General features: G+C 58.9%; 1 long non-coding RNA gene across 1 annotated transcript; it reads left to right on the top strand.

Moving 5' to 3' along the window:
• The first annotated feature begins 670 nt into the window (after positions 1-670).
• LOC105086405 (uncharacterized) lies at positions 671-5,594 on the top strand. Its single transcript, XR_010379224.1, has 3 exons — positions 671-770; positions 1,095-1,248; positions 5,314-5,594. It is a non-coding gene; the product is annotated as an uncharacterized LOC105086405 (long non-coding RNA).
• Positions 5,595-17,137: the final 11,543 nt, after the last annotated feature.

The raw sequence follows: 17,137 nt of genomic DNA on the forward strand, positions 1-17,137 counted from the left end.
ATGCGTTACCAGCCGGCATCGGGTTGGGAGGAGCGGGCAGGCTGGCGGGAGGACTCAGGGGCCCTCCTTTGGACCTGCCTTGGAGGCCTGGCCCAGCAGCGGGAAGTGAAAGTGTGGGGCTTGGTCTGTCCTTGGGTGCCTGGCTCAAGAGAACCAAAGTTCAGGGTTGCATGTGGGAGCAGGGAGGCCCCGGGCATGGCTCCTGGGAAGCAGGACTGGGGATTTGCAGGGCAGCTGAGAGCCCTCCTGGTCCTGGTCTCTTCCCAGCATGGGATGCTTGCCCCCGGCTTCCTGGCAGCTCGTGTCCGGGGTGAGAACTCAGGGCCTCTCTGAGAGATGGGAGAGGCCGTCCTTACATCTCAGCTCCGGCTCCAGGTCTGAGGAGCCTGTGTGATGTCAGAACTGACCAGAGGGACATAGTGCTTTGACAAGGTCAACTGTAGACCTCGGAATCCTGGAAGGGAACCTGCTCTCCGTCCCACTGCCTCCCGGAGCGGATAGGAAATCCCACAGGTGCCTGGGTGCTGCCAGGCCTGGCCTGCAGTAATGCACCACCCCGTAGTGTAAACAGAATGGGGGGGCAGCGAGTGGTCAGGGGAGAGTGCAGGTTTGGGGCTTCAGTTAATGTGTCCCTGAATTCTGTTATTTATCCAACACATTTTATGCACCTACTGTGTGCCAGGTGCTGTGTTGGAAGCCACAGACACATGGAGGGGACAGATCCTGCCCTTGGAGGAACAAAGAATTGCACACGTCGGGTGATGACAGAAGTAAGCACACAGTTACAAAGTGTGACGACTCCAGGTGGTGCAAGCACACACGGGCGTGGGAGAGGACGCTGTGCTGGATGCCGAAGGGCCAGTGGGAGGGACAAACGTGATGTGTGTGTGTGTGCATGTGTGTGAGTGGGGGCGTGTCACAGAAGGGACAGCATGTGCAAAGGCCCGGGGGCAGGAGGCTCCTCGCATTTTCAGGGTCAACTGTGGGGTGGGGTGGAAAGAGCCTGCTGCTGATGCTGTGTCACCAAGAGGAATTTACTTTAAAGAAAGTCTCCGTGGAACAACTTGGTTTCTTGTGTGTGCGTGTGCGAGCAGGTGCACAGGTGGCAAGGCGAAGAAGAAGGGAGCAGAGGCCATGGGAGAAGGCACTGGGCGGCCCCTGGTACCCCGCCAACAGCATCCGGCAGACGAGTGAAGCTGTGCTCTCACTGACATCATGGGGGGACCCCCGGCAGGTGTCAGACACACCGTGAGTGAGGCACACCGGTCACAGGCAGCCCGGGAGGGGGAGGGGTAAGATGGGGGTGGAGAATCTTCGCCCCCAAAGGACAGGACCTGCAGCTTCCCAGCACTCTCCAAGGGCTGACTGCTGCTGATGGGGGGTCCTGGGGTTGGAACACAAAGGGGTAGGGCTGTCTTTCTGTCCCTTTCTGCTGAAAAGGGGGTGGAAGCGACATTCCATGAGCGCCGACGGGCGTCAGGCATGGTGTCCCTGCTGCGTCACACCCGCCTTTAATTCCGCACCAGCAATGCTGAGAGGTAGCAGGCAGCGCTTCGGGGAGTCGCTGGTGCACCCAGCGTCTCTGACCCGAGGGCCCTGTCTCCCCTGGAGTCTGTTTGCTGGGTGGCCTCACTCCAGGAGGCCCTCCCCCTCACCGGCCGTCAGTCCCGGTCCTCCCAGCTTCCCTGTCCCTCTGGTGGGCTGCCCCGCGCAGGGCCTGGTCTCCACTCACGTCCTGCTTCTGCCCGAGCTCCCCTGGGCCCAGCCCAGAGCGTCCCACACCTGCAGCCTCAGGTTTCTCCTCTCAGCCTTCCTCTGGGGCCTGGAGAGCTTAGTGACCTTGAGGTAGGGGGCTGCTGAGTGAGTGGCGGGTCCAGGGCTATGGGGGGGATGGAGTATAGGGGATGGGAATGTGGGGTCTGGGGCTGTGGGGGCTGGTGTGTGGGGTCTAGGGGCGTGGGGATGGGGTGTGGGAACATGAGTGTCTGGAGATCTGGGAATGTGGGGGCCTGGGGTGTGGGGGTGTCGGGGTCGGGAGGTGGGGTGTGGGTGCCAGGACTCTGGTGTCAGGGGAAACTTGGGTTCTCTGCTGCCCTGCTGCCCCGCAGGGTGAGCTCGCTAATCTTTCTCGTTGCACAGCGGAGCTCCGTGTTCGGTGGCTCTAAGCCCTGCCGAGCTGGAGCTGCGGCCCCCGCCGCACCGATTTGGCACAGAATGACTCTGTCCATACAGACCTCCTTGCTGCCTCTCCTTCCACCGTTGCCCGCCCGTCCTCTCTCTCCCTCTGCCAGCGCTAGGCTGCCCTGAGGGTCCCGGGGAGCCTGGGGCGTGGGTGGCCTGGGCCAGGCGATGGTCCTAAGCGCCCCCACGCAATCCACTCCTGGCACCAGGAATCCCTGAAAGGTCTCAGCACCACTCCTTTGGAGGAGAGCCTTCCCAGGCCTGGCCTGCCCTTTCCCAGTTTTTTGTTTGTTTGTTTTTTTTTTTTTTTTTTTTTTTTTGCTTTTTTGGCGAAGGAAGGTAATTAGGTTTGTTTGTTTAAAACGGAGGTACTGGGGGTGGAACTCAGGACCTCATGCGTGCTAGGCGTGTGCTCTGCCGCTGAGCTGTGCCCCCCCCCTCAGTCATTCTTTTCCTTTCTGGAAATCTCAGACATGTGTCAGAAATAAAAGAGGGACCCCTGGGGCTCCTTGGACCCGGGTGGAAGTGCTCCCGGAGCCCAGACTCCCACCGCTGGTCATTAGGACGCGGGGAGAGGGGAACCCAGCACCCACGGTGGGCGAGCGGAGCTTCCAGCATCCAACCTGCAGGCCCTGTGCCGGCAGCCAGCTGGCTTTCTTATTGTTGACTCTCTTTATCTTCGAGAAACAAGCCCGCCAGGACGTGCCTCTGGCCCTACTATGAGTGTGAGTGTGGCTCCCTTTCTGTTCTGCGTCCTTCGTGCTCCCAGTTCTAAAGAATCCACTGACCAACTAGGAAATACAAAAGCTTTTGTGCTAGAAAGACATCTTTTGACATCTCCAAAGACCACCTCCCTGCCCCTCCGAAAGGAGCCACACGCCCCTCGGGGGCAGCTCATATGCAATTTACTCTTTGACTCCCGCCCCTTTTCTTCTTGTTTGAAAACCAAACTCTCCAGAGCCAGCCTGTGCAGCACGTATCTTTTCCCCTTTGGTGAAGGAAGCATGCTCTCTCCCCATGTCTGCGTTGTCCCCTCCCCCTCGATTGGCATCCGTGCGGAGACGCAAAGCAGCCCTTCCTGCCAACAAGCCCCAGGTTCGGGCCGATGTCTGTGGGCTGGGGGCTCCTTGAGCTGAGAACGGAAGTCGGGAGGCAGAAATCTGCACTTTCTCCTTGATAAATGTGATGTGGTGATTTACAATAAATATACAGTTTGCTCTCTGCCCGGATCCCTGGCTCACGGCTCCCAAACCCCTCGGAATTTCCTGAGCAGGAAGGGTAACGGGAGCATCTTCTGTTACTTGGTGCCTTGTCCTCGGCTCCCGAAATTGCTTCAGAGCCGTAGAGGTGGCATGGGTGTCCCCTTCCACCGCACCGGGGCTCACGTTAATGAGACGACTTCCGGACCACACCGCAGGGTGCAGGGCTGGTTGCCAGGGAAATGGACCGCAAGTAGAAGGTTGGGACTTCCAGCCCCATCCCTTGATTTCCAGGGAGGGGAGAGGCGTTAGGGGTGGAACCAATCACCAATGGCCGATGATTTAATCAGCCATGCCCGTGCAATGAGGTTCCACAAAACCCCCAAAGAGCGGGGCTTGGAGAGCTTCTGCGTTGGGGAACCAGAATACTTCCATGCGTTGCTGTTCTGGGCCCCAAACCGTACAGGGATAGAAGCCCCTTTGTTTGGGAACTCGCTCTGTGTAGCTCTTCATCTGGCTCTATGTCCTCTGATCAGCTGGTGACCTAGGGAGTAAGTGGGTTTCCTGAGCTCTGTGAGCTCCCCAGCAAGTGGATGGAACCCGAGGAGAAGGTCCCGGGAACCTCTGGTCTGTGGCCGGCTGGTCGGAAGCACATACGACAACCTGGCCTTGCAGGTGTCACCTGAATGGCGGGCAGTCTAGTGGGAGTAAGACCTTAACGCATGGAATCTGACACTGTCCCCAGGAAGATGGTGTCAGAATTGAATGAAATGGTGAGACAGCCCACCAGTGTCCGCTGAGAGCTGCATGGTGTAGGAAAAACACATATCATACCACAAGCTACTGGCAGGTCAAGTTTAACGTGATGAGAGGATTCAGGGTTAATGCCTTCCTGAGGCCACACGGACACCAGGGTCAGGCTAGGAAGTGCTGGACACGATTTGCAAGCTTAGTGAGGAAGGCGTGGAGTGGTCTCATGGTGACTCTGAGGCGCTTACGTGTGCATCGCTGTTTTGTTTATTTGTTGCATGCCCAGGGCATCCTTGGGTGGCCGAGCCGTGTGTGGCCCTCTGACGCTCTAGCTTGCTGGTTCCTGTGCCCCGTCTGCAGAAATGGCTGCTTGCTTGGTGGCACAGTGTCTCGCTGGAAGGAAGAGGGCCTCTGAAGTGCTGGCTAGCTCCATACAGGACAAAGAATGCTGCTCTGGGAGCGGGCGGTGGAGGGAGCTTCCTCCGGATGGAAGACCTGGAGGACACAGCCCAGAGCGTTTCCGGGCAAAACGTAGGAGGACTCTGTTGACAGCTGGTGCCAATCAGGCTCCGTAAAACGTAGGTCCTGAAACCACTTACCAAGGAAGCAGCAAACCTTCCAGCAGCCTCGTTTTCTCTGAACGCTGGAAAGTATCTCCATCCCGCAGCTGCTAATTGAGAAAGCTTCCTGCCCCACCCTCATTTCTCAGGCAGGCCCAGCCCTCTGCCCTCTCCATCAGCCACTGGGCGGGCTATGAATAGGACAAAGTCGGTAAATTTACACCAGCTCGGGAGGTAAAAAAATCTCCCTTTTCCAGCCTCAGCCCAGAAAGGAAGATTTTTTCCTGTTACCCTTGGTTGTGGGAGGGAGGAGAGCCGGAGAAGGGGTGTGGTCAGTTTGGAGATGGCACCCTGTTGAAAACAGGCACGTCTTGTACCCGGAGACAAACAGAGCCAACAGGACAGACAGAGGGAAGAGGAATTGGCTCACACTCTTACAGAGGCTGAGAAGCCACAGTCTGCTGTCTGCAGGCCGGAGAACCGGGAAAGCCTGGTATAATTCAGTCTGAGTCCAGAGGCCTGAGAACCAGGAGCTCTGACGTCCAAGGGCAGGAGAAGACGGACGTCCCTCCTCGAGAGGAGAGAGCGCATTGGCTCTTGCTCTGCTGTTTGATTCCCCGCAGGTCCTCGGCCGACTACGTGATGCCCGCCCGTACCGGGAAGGGCGGTCTTTACTCCGCCCCTGAACAAACGCTGATCTCTTCTGAAACGCACCAGAGACGCAGAAATAATGTTTTAGCAGCTATCTGGCTGGTCAGGCTGGCACACACAATTAACCGTCACCCAAGGTCTGCAGGGAACACCCTGAGTTTGGACCCTCTCGGGGAGTTCAGGGCTCTCTTGGGCAGGAGCCACCCCGTCCTCCTTGCTCGGCCCTGCAGTAAACCTTCCTCTGCTCCAGACTCTTGATGTTTTGGTTTCTTTGGCCTCACGGTGCCCCAGGCACGCAAGCTTGCGTTCGGCCGCAGGTCTCGCCCAGACCTCTAGTGCACCTGCGTTTTGGAGTAAGACTCCCCATAAACTGCCGGTGGCTCACACCAGAGGGAGGGTGTCCTTGGGTGGCCAGGGGATTTTCGCTTTGCTTTTCCTCTGTGGCCAGCCCAGAGGAGCCATGTGACCAGCAGCCAGGTCAACAGACCTCCTGGTGGCTGGAAAGATCTAGTCCTTGTGGGCAGGAAGGTACTGGAATTTTGATCAGTGCGAAGCATTTCGGGGTCCAGGCCATGGCTTGCATCCCTCCGCGGTGCTCTCAGAGGCACTGCGTGTCCAGAGGGGCTCTGAAGACCGGTCATGGCTTGGTTTGCTGACGTTGGCCGAGCCACCATCCTCTATCGGGAAGCTCTGTAGAGGGTGCCAGTTCTTCTGAGGATGAACCAGGGCAATCCTCTAACCATGCCGGTGGCCATCAGTTTATAGAGGTGGGTCTGTAGCTGCACCGAGCTGCTGAAATGGGCACAAGCCGCCCAGAGACGAGCTGTGCTCCCCGGGGTGCTTGGCTGGGGTCCACGCAGGCTTTCTACGGTTTGACTCACCAAGCTAGAGACACCCGCCACGCCTCCCCGTCCCCCGTGGGCTTCCGTGAACATCAACAAGAGATTAATCTCTGATGGCCACAGCTAACAATCAACATCGACTTTAGAACAAGAATTAAAGAAATACAGACAACAGGACGGTGATGGCTTCCTTCTATTGCCCCCCACTTCTTGGCAAGCTCTTTGCTGAGCTGGAGCCCCAGCACCACCTTGGGGCCGCAAAACTCCTGCTGGACCTCGTGGGGACGGTTCTGCTTCTGCCTTGGCGTTGGGGCTGCTGAAATCCCCGAGGTCTCCCTCTCATCCCGTGGGCGTGTGTGAGACCCTCACTGTGCCAAGGGCTGAGGGTGCAGCTCCGTGGGGAGGCCGAGGAGGACCCCTGGCTCCTCGGGGAGAGACCCTGCAGACGGGGGGCTCTTCGGGTCAGCGGGCTTTTTACTCAGTTACAGGCTGTCTCCTCCTCCCTGCCTCTCCGGCTGCTCGTTTCCCGCTGGTTAGCTCCCTGCCTCTGAGTAAATCCCTGAGAAGGATTTATTAATCCCCGGGTCGTGCCGGGTCCCGTCCGTTAAAGGAAATGAGGGCTTTTTCCCCAGCATGTAAAAGTACTTCCAGAATACTTCGCATGAGCACTAAGCCAGCTCTGCTCTCCTAGACACCTGTTCCCTCTCGCCCTGGGACCCACTGTACCCGCCCCCCCAAGGGGACTGGGGTGCCCAGGGCCTAGGACGGCTCTCGGCGGGTGGCGGGAGGTCTCCGTGAGCTGCCTGGTGTCCCTCCCGACCCGTGAGGGGGGAGCCCGGCCGTCGCGGGGGTGAGTTTGGGTGGCTGTGCGCACCCTTGCTGGTGTGGGACGCGTGTCGGTGACCTTGGCTCTTCAGCACAAAGAGAGCCCGGGGAGGTTGGGCCATTTGTCCTGCAGGCCGCTGCGGGGCGGACCCCTCAAACCGCCAGCAGTGTGCTTCTCCAAACACGAACCCACAGGCACGGGCTGGGCGGAGTCCCCAGAGCGCCAAGGCCGGGAAAGCAGGTCCTGCCTTGTGTGTTCCCAAGGCGGCCACGTGGGACCGTCCCCTGACCCAGAGCCCCGGGTCTGCCCGTCCTCTCGCAGCCTGGCCTTCACGTGGAGCCCCCTCTGCCCCTGCGGACATGGGGCCGGGCTGCCCTTGGCCCTGGCCCGTCGCTGCCTCCGACGGCTCTCAGTCTGAGATTCCTCCTCCTCTCAGCGAGGAGCCTCACGAGGTGGGGGACACTACTCAGCTCCCAGACAGTTTAAACGTCCACTCCTGCATTTCCAGCATGCTCGACGCGTTGCCCTCAGAAGGGCAAGCAGCCGCCAGTTTCCCCTGCTCCCCACCCCTCCCAGTTGTGGACCTGGGCTTCCTGCATCTTGTGTGGCCACCAAAGGCATTGGGAGGGGTCACCCTCTAATGCTGAGCTGGCATGAACACTGTGACGTCCAGCCCGTTGGGGGCCAGGGCCCAAGAGCAGGTAGGTGCCAGGGCTGCTTCCTGGTGGGGAGACAAGTGCCCTGGTGCCAGCAGCTGGAGGCTTTTTTTAGGGATGAGCGAGCAGTGCAGCATTTGCATTGGCTGCTCTGAGTTGACTGGCCTGTGCAGGGTGCACCGCCGGGAACCGTGCGACGGGCAGGCAAGATGCTTCTGAGCCCCGAGGTTGGTGGACGTTCCAGCCTCTCAGGGCTCCATCCGAAGAGCAGCCGTGGCTGCCGGTCTGGGTGTGGCTGCTGGTTGGCGTTCCACCGCCCGGTCTCTCCTCCCTCCTCCCTGACTTTCTCATCCCTGCCTTTCTTTCCGATCCCTGTCCTGGCTCTGGAGGAGGGAGGAGACCCAGGCTGCTGGCCTCCCCACCCCCAGTGGAGGCTGCGACACCCCCACACTCACCCTCAGCCACAGACTGAAGGCCAGGAGCAGGCCTGGGTCAGCCCAGGAGGTGCTCAGTCTGCATGCTCTCTGGGGAGGGGCCTGGGTCTCCCGGGACACGTGGGGAAGGTGTGCTCCCATCTGCCTTCCTTGCGTCCAAGAACCCACTGGTCGGTTCTGGCTGGCGGGAGGCCCCCGGCCCCTGTCCTCGGGTCACTGCAGTCCGGGTAATGAGAAACATCAGACTTTCACTTTTCCAGGCTGATGGCAAGAGTGAGGGCAGCGGGAAATACACAGCCACCAGGCAGCCCCAAATTCCCAGGGTGGAGCGACCCCGTCCACCCCGAGAGCCAGAGCCCTCGCCCAGGTCCCTCTCTCCTTCCCGCGCCCCTCAGCCCCCTCCAAGCAGAGGTCCTCGTGGTTGGAGCGGGAAGAGAGGTCGAAGGAGCTGGTGGGCCCAGGAGAGGTGCCGGGGGGCACTCAGGTGCCTCTGGCCTTCCGCACAGACTCCTGGGTGACTGCAAATCCCCCTACCCTGGGCTCCTGTTTGTGGGCCCCAAACGACAGCTCGGTCGGCTGCCTTCCCAGAAGGCTCGGACTCTGCTGTCCTGAGAGGGGGCGACCTCCCTTTCTGTTTCTTCCTTTCAGCCTCCTCCGAGGCCCAGCTGCCCTGAGCGAGGCGATGATAGGACGTGGCCAGCGACTGGATCTCCGGGTGGGGCTGCCCTTGACCTGGAGGAACGGGGTTTGGAGCTGTGAGTGGACCCCGACTGCAGACCAAGGAGCGGGTTTCTGCAGGGCAGTGAGGAGAAGTGGTGATGGGCCACTGGGTGTCCGGACCCTCCCCTAGGAGCCCCCAGCCCCGGGTCCCCGTGTGCTCAAGGTCCGACCCACATCGCTCCAGGCAAAGAGCTGGAACAGAGGGGAGCTACCTGTCCCCCAGCCCAGGGGCAGCCCCCGAGTCTGTGAACAGACCCTGTTACTGGAACAAGTCATGAAAGGAAACGAGAGCTGGCCAGAGGGGCCTGAGCCTCCAGGAGCAGCGTCTAGAAAGATGGTAGATCAGTCCTTCTCCAGGTCCCCCAGTGCCAGGCGCGTTTATCAGGACAAAGGCCCCTCCCTCCCAACCCAGACTCGCCTTGAGCATCCCACAGTGGGGTGAGGGTCAGACAGTGAGGCTTCCGTCCATTGCCATGGTCTTCACGAGTTACCTGGTGCCCTGCGGCCCCATCCCTAAAATGTCCCAAAGTCCAGTGGAGCTGGGAGAGTCGGGAAGAGAGAGAGGGAGGGAGAATGCTGTCTTTCAAGACCCCAGAAAGTCTTCCGTGGACCTTGCACAGCGGGGGGCAGGGGCTGGGTGGGTTGAATCCTGAGTCTCAGTGTTGCCACAGGTCCCTGGAGGCCGGTGGTCAGAGATCTATTTCCAGCTCCATCCCAGCCCCCCGACCCCTGTGCCGCAGGCAGTGTCACCTGAGAGGGCAGAGGGCAACGCCAAGTCACCGAGAAGAAAGGCTTGGGACCCCAGCGCTGTGGGCAGGGCCCTGAAATTCAACCCTGCCTCCATCCAGCCCTGGGCGGCCGCTGTGTAATGGTCCACAGGGATAATCTTTTCTCCTCCAGCTTTCTGCCCCAGGCCTCTGGTCACGGATGGAGGCCGCACTGAAGGTGCGTGATGGGTCCGGGAAGGGGGAGGTGGCGGAAGGGCAGGAGTGCGGGCCTGGCCCACACTTATCACCGGTGTTGATAACACAGACTTGCAGGGTTCACCTCGTTTCTTGTCGTTCTGACTCGGTGCCCCCTGCTCGGTTAGGGCTGAGGTCCGGTGCTCACTGGGGCTCCCGGGGGGAGAACCCTCTTGCAGAACGCTGGGGTGGGGGCCTGAAGCCAGACCGCCTGCGTCCAGGGGGGACTCCGTCCCCTCCCGGCTGTGTGAGCGCAGCCAGGCCACACCCTGAGACTTCCCTATACTCCAGGAGCAGGATTTGCACGCTCGGCCCTGGGGCAGACTGTATCTTCCGAAGGGGGGTCACACCAGCCTCCATCCCCGCCCACAAGCTCTCTGACAGCTGACTCTGACATTCCGGCACCTTCCTGGAACTTGTGCCCCACCGCGAACCGTGCTGGAGGTCACGCCGCGAGCCTCCCAGATCATCGCGGATCGCAGAGGCTGCCTGGCCTCCCTCTCCGGGTGCGCTTGCTCCGGGGGCAGCCGGCTGATGTGTGCGAGGACATTCAAGCAACCCGAGGATGCTACTTGCCCTCCGGGAGTGACTGCAGCCCTGCCCTCCCCGGACTGGCCGCCTGGGACCCTGCAACGCCCAGATAAGCGGTGTCTAAATTCCTGGCCCGCGGAGAGCAGGAGAGAGAATACCGATCGCTGGTGCGTCCAGACTCTATGTTCTGACTTTTGTTACTGAGCCGCTGCACCCATGGCAACGAAAGGAGACCATTCTTGCGTTATTGCAGCTCAGATTGCAGGCAGAGATTTCCTAGCTCAGTGAAGCTTCTTCCAAAAATCTGGACCATAGGCTTCGCTTTAAGAATAAAATACCTGTTGCACCCACTGACCATTAACATATCGATTTCACAGGTTTCTGGACGTGGCTGCTTTGTCTCTAGCAAAACTGAAAGCAAAGCTAAGATGCATGTCACGGGATACCCGTCGCATGGGTCCCCCGTCCCCTCACCCATGCACAGCCGCTACGGGTACCTGGGCGCCGAGGTTCTTTTTCTCTTTTTCCAACCAGGAAGCGCTGGAAACAAGGAGAAAGGGGTTGCTGACCCACAAGTTTCCCTGGACATCTGGAAAATAATTTTAAATATTTATATGTGATCTGCAGGAGATTACACATTGACCGTGGAGAGCTTCAATTACCCAGTGATCTGTCAAAGTCAGAAAAACCTTTCCCTTCAGAGAAAGCATTTTATAAGCCTGCTTAGAACTCTGTTCCGCTTAAATGTGTTGGAAAAAAACTTGAAATGCAAAAGAAAGTTGTCAGAAAGGGGCCAAGTGGTTGACAGGGAGGGATGCCTTTGGATTTGCAGCTGTAACGGAAGAACACAGGCCCGGCTGTGAACATCCAGCTGGGCCACATTTCCCATCAGAGCCCGCTAAGGGCAGGGGCGCGGCACGGAGCAACTGCTGTGGAAAGTGACTGCTGTTTCCTGGTTGGGGCCAACCTGACAACTGTGACTGGGGCGATGTGTGCGCTCACCTCTCCCCCTCCCTCGTGGGCACCAGCTCCCACGGCAGGGAGGTGTGGCCTTAGGACCACGTTCTGCAGATGGTCCCTGAATTCCCTGCATCTTCCTTCACATTCTCCCCTCCATCGTGCTGGCCGGATGTGGAGGGCCTGGGTGGTGACAGGGCTGCTGGGGAGAAGCCTGCATCCCAGCTGACTGTGGAACAGGTACCCTCCCCTACCTGCGCTGGACTGGGGCAGAGGGAAAAGAAACGCTGACCCTGTTACAACTTGCCCTGGCTGGCGTACCTGCAGACCCTTGGAGAACAGGTGCGCACCTGAGTCGTCCTCATCTTTGCAGAGTCCAGCTGGTGATGCTCACAGAATGAGCGAGCGCAAGAGAAGCGTGCCTTTACTCGGGGCAGCAAGCCGCTCAGGGTTTCATTTGTTTCCCCAAGAGGAAGGAAGAAGAAAGGGCTGAGATCAAGCACTGAATGGAAAAGTGGAGATCGCCAAGCTCTTTGCATCCTGTCCCTTGTTTATGGCCAAAACAAACAAACAAACAAACAAAAAAACCGCCCCTAAGAATTGCTGAAGCCAGTCGGCCTCTCGTGTGTGCGGCCAGCGGAACAGGAGGTATTTTGCACGTGTTCCCCTTTCTTTAAGCCTGTCTCGCTCTGGGTCCTGGCCAGGCGGCATCACTTGAACAGTTAGGCTTCACTGTTTTCGTCACTAACCACAACCAGCAGAAGCAGAGTGAGCTAGTGTATAACCTGAGTCCTTTACTTGACCACACAGATATTGAGGCAATCTGGTTGTTTGGAATTGTTGACAAAAATCGAGGCACCCCTGGAAAGGACCAAGGTCAAATGGGTTTTTTAACATTTAGCATTATACTTGCAAACGTGAAGTGAGGACAAGGGTATTAATGAATATTTTGTGTATGTGTTTGCACACTCATCCACGAAGGTACTGAATTTTCCCTTTCCTGTGCATAAAAAATGTAATTCTGGACACCTTCACCTGCAGGCGTCGCAAGCCTGTTCAGAGTCAGATCACCCATGAGCGACCCCTAGTCGAGCCCAGTACATCAGAGCCAGTATTCGTAGACAGTCATCAATTACCCGTTTTTATTGGAAAGGGAACGTGCAAAATGCGAAGTGGTAAACAATGATGGAAACCTGGCGTATTTGGGGTTCAAAGACACCAGTTAGATCTCCAGCACCTTAGATGATTTTAACGTGAACATTCATGCCAAAGGGGAAATTCTGAATGGACACGTGGGGAGGTGACTGTTCTGTTCTGTGTTACTTGGTTGCAGCCCGGGCTGTGTGCCGTGGTCGGTGTATTTGCACCTGTCTTCACTGAGACATAGTTTACAGGAGTTAGTGGCTAGAACGCCCAGTTTTCACGAGAAGATTAGAAGGCTCTTTGAAAGATGGAGCTGAAATCCTCTACAGACAGAACCCCAAAGCCTCTGTGTGTCTTTATTTTAAGCTACAAGGATGATCTTGGACACCTTTTTATTTCTCTCCAGTGTCCTGGGCTTGATTGAAAGTTTTTATTACACAAACCCTCTGCCAAGAATGCGTGCGTCTGCAAAGGGCAGGGCAGGTCCAGCTGCAGCCAGCCGCGTTTCGGGGCTGAGTGTTTAGGAGATTAGATGCTAATGTGGCTCGCAGGAGTTAAGGTTTTCTTCAAAATCCTCCGACGTGTTGTGGGCTGGTGGATTCCACGTTTATGATCGTATTAGCTAACTCCCCCCGGGGCAGGCAGACCCCCCCCCCGAGAGCGGTGGCCGTGTTAACGAGGATGACGGGGCCGGGGCGTCATGCTTTGCTCTCTTCCGCTGACAGACTTGTTTTTCTTAAGCCCTGGGAGGTGGGGGTAGTGGCAACGTTGCCGGGGAGGTTGCATTGCCCCGATCCTCCGCCTCCCCAAGACTGGGGAGTCGTAAACCCTCAGTTAAACTGAGTGCAAATCCAAACCTTACAGCTGAGGCTGTGAGGACGAGGAGCAGAGGGCCCGAGGCGACCCTGGCGTGGGCGACCACATGCACTGTGACTTCAGGGGCCCAAATTCTCTGATGCGCTGCCAAGTGAGAGGCGGGGTCTGTCCCCCTCCTCGATTCCAAGTGGGTTTGTGAGCGCTTCACCCAGGAGCCCAGTGAGGTGGGAGGGGAAGGCAGTGACCTCAGAGGCCTGGCAACTCTGCTGGGTCCTTTCGGGACACCTGTTCTCAGGATGTATCTTTCCAACTGGACGACATACTGTGTGGAAACCACGTGGAGAGGACACACGCGAGTGTCCCTAGTGTTCCCAGCTCGCCCAGCCCCCCGCCTCGGAGCCATCCCACCCCAGGCTCCAGCCTCAGGGGCTCGAGCTCCCAGCTGTTCTGGTGACCCCAGCTCGGGGTGCAGACGCTGGGGATCAGGCCCGCGCCCCTGCTGTGCCCTGCCTGCGTTCTGACCCACAGTGCCCGAGGGCGTGGCTGCTGTTTTAAGGTGGGGTGGTCTGCCGCCCAGCAAGGGATATCCAGGACCCAGGCAGGTCTCCCTTCCGTCTGGGTGTAAGATCTGAGGCCAGGATCACAGGGATGACAGCAAACATGCATGTGACGCTGCCCTCCTCCAAGCCCTTTACAGCTGCTGACCACGGGTCCTCAGGACAGCTGCTCAAAGAGGCGGGGCCGGACCCCTCGGGGTGAAGCCCCTTCCTGGGAGGGCTGAGGTTCACTGTCAGGGGCACGAGGGCCGTTCTTAGACGAGGGAGGGAGGAGAAGGCCGCCGAGCGAGGAACGGGCGCCCTTGTCCCAGTAACCGTGGACATCCCTGAGCTCGCCTGGCTCCGCGTGTTTGTCTGGCTGCACACCCTCACCCTGAGCCTGGGGGCCGGCCCTGACCCCTGCCCTCTGCTCAGGGCTTACCTGTGGCTCCAGGCCTCGGATGCGAGTCCAGAGCCGCTGCCGCTGTTTTGGCTGTGAACTGACCAGAGCAGCGGGGCGGGGCCTCGGGCTGTCACCCGAGAAAAACGAAGGCGTGCAGCTCCGCCATCTGGGCCAGCCTCTGGCTCTGTGTCCCCCCCCGGCCCCCACATTAAGACTGTTTCTTTTCAAACAAGTTTTAGGTTCACAGCAAAATTGAGGGGAAGATGTTTCTCCAGGCTCCTCAGTGTGTGTGTGTCCAGGGTGGGGCCTCCTGGAAGGGACCAGAGACAAGCAACTGAAGCAGGCAGTTTACCTGGGGGGTGATTGCAGGAAGTCTGGCTCAGGGAAGGGAGCAGGGGGACAGGGAGGGGAAGCGGGACCATAGAAGGGGTGTCTTGCTGCAGACTGAGCCCCGGGTGCTGTTTGGGCCCCTGGGCTGGATGCTGGGGGCACGCCTCGGGCCGTCCCAGAGAGGTCCACTGACTGTGTTCGGCCTCTCATTCAACGTCCACTGGCCGGGGCCGCTCCTAGAGGTTTAGGCCGAGAGGTCCAGGACTGTGATGAGGCCAGGCACCCGCACTGGCTGCTCTGGGGGGAGCTCAGCACGGCACGGCTCCTTGCACTTCTGTGGGAGAGCAGGCTGAGCTAAAGCCTTGTGGGAAACCCCGCGGGCCAGGACTTAGACATTCTGGCCCATGGTGAGGTCACAGGATTTGTAGCAAGGAGTCAGGAACATTCCTTTGAAAAGCGATCTGCCCCATGACCTGCCACAAGATCCCACAGGTCCTTCTCCGTTTCCGCTGGAGGGATCCCAGCCTCCCTGGTGGCAGCCCAGACCTGCGATGGGGTTACAGGACATCAGCCTGTCGGCGGGGCCAGGGCAGCCCGGTGCGGGCCCATCCAGGAGGCAGCTCTTCTTTTGGAGAAGGAAATTCTGCCTTCAAACACCCCTGCTTTCTCCCTTCTCCCCAGCCCTCACCAATCAGGCACGACCACTAGCACCCTGGGAACAGGCTGGGGGTTGGATTCTGGCCTGAGCCAGGCCATCTGAGAGTCATTCTTTGGGCCTGGACAGTTAACAAACCAGTTTCCGGTCTCAGTACTTGCCCGTTTTACGACACTGCACAGCGTACAGCACTGTCTCGTGCGGCAGGCCACCCGGTCTCACCACTGCCCCCGACCGCACGGCCAGAGCAGGTGGACGTGATCGCCTCCACCCTGCAGAGGAGGGGACGGAGGCAGGGAGGTGGCGGGGAGGTTGCTCAGCTCACGTGGCCCCACGCAAAAGCAGGTCTGGCGCCGGATGCTGAGCGCTGGGCACCCGCCCTCCGCCAGACCACGTGGCTGTTGAATTCTCCCAAGCACCGCCTCCGGGGGTCCCAGAGTTAGTGCGGGGACGGGGGCTCACCGGCTCACCGCACCAGGAGGGGCCGAGCAGGCTGCCTGGGAGTACCCGCATCACGCTGCGCCCCTGACACTCTGGGTCCTTTTCACAGCAACACAAATCGTACAGAACACAGAGCCGGGTAAGTGACACTTGTGCCGACGTGCTTGGGTGGGGGGCGGAGGGCGCCGCTATCTGTCACGCACCTTGAAATGAGCGAAACCATGCTGGGGTGACGGATGGCTGGGGTGACGGATGGCTGGAGTGGCGGATGGAACTGACAGAAAGCAAGAGCAGCGGATGGTCGTGGTAGCAGCTAAGCGGCGGGGCTCCCCGAGCCCCTCTTTCACCGTTTCTCTGTGTTAGAAATGTTCATAATGTAGTGCTGGGAGTTCTTGAGTTCCCTTCGGATCACCCACTCATTTCTTCAACCTGCACAGATGTCACAGGATCAGAGTCTGTGGTGGAGACGGGCCCCCGACCTGGGCTTGAGAGGCCCATGGTGCGTATTCCTTTCCTAGAGGCCGAGACAGCATCTTGCAGGAAGTTGGCAGCCCCGGCCCCGGCCCCGGCCTCAGTCACACAGACAAGCCTGGGGCCCAACACACCCCTGGACGGCCTCGGGGTGGGGCAGCACCACCCCAGGTGGACAAGCACTGGTCCACCCCTCATCTGACATGAGGGCGGCCCGGAGAGGGTGAGCTGCCTCAGAGATGGCGCAGAGCGTACGGGCGGCCACGGTCATCCAGCGCCCAGGGGCCTCACGTCCTTGGCTGGGGCTCTTTCTTTAGTCTCTTGCTTCTCGTAAGACTCTCAAAGGTGGAGGCCGTCAGTCATTCAGGGCGTGGTGGCAGTTCTTTGCAGTGGGTACCATTTAAGACACCAAAGCGCAGCATTGATGTCCTTTGTCTCTTTCACAGGTCACAGCACCATGAAGAGATATGCTCGGAACCACTTCTCCAGGAGCAGTGACAGGTTTTTCTGATGCAGGCAGGGCACAGAGCAACACTGGACAGGGCTGACCAGGAGTATGCATGGTCCGGTGATGCTGGAAAAGCTCTTCTTTATCTGAAGTCACTGATCTAAGTAGTTATTCAATCTGAGACCAAGCAGCTCCTAGCTTCAGTTCACCGTGAACTCCACTGGTCAGTCCCATCATTCCTGGGAAGCTCACTGGGTGTGCATGGGTGCTGTGCGCCTCGTGGCTGCAGGGGACCTGCACTCACCACTGCATTCCAGCCCGTGCTCTCTGTCGGCCCCAGTAGCCTCCAGGTCAGACCCAGCCCGGCCTCACCCGAGAAAGATCTCTCTCCTCCCGACTAAACAATATTTTCTTCTTCTTTGGGGCTTTCCTGTCTCATTCTTAAATCAGGCTTTTATTTTAAATGTGTGGTGAGCTGCACACAACGTAGGTCAGGGTGGGCAGTCTCTCTCGTCGTTCTGATAATGTATGTCCACGAGGCTGGGGGGAGGTGCTGCTGGACTCAGAATGCCTGTGTTTCCAGGGGCTGAGGAAACTCTGGGACACTCCTGTTTCCCAAGGTTTT

Source organism: Camelus dromedarius, chromosome 36, assembly GCF_036321535.1.
Source record: "Camelus dromedarius isolate mCamDro1 chromosome 36, mCamDro1.pat, whole genome shotgun sequence".
Lineage (NCBI taxonomy): Eukaryota > Metazoa > Chordata > Mammalia > Artiodactyla > Camelidae > Camelus > Camelus dromedarius.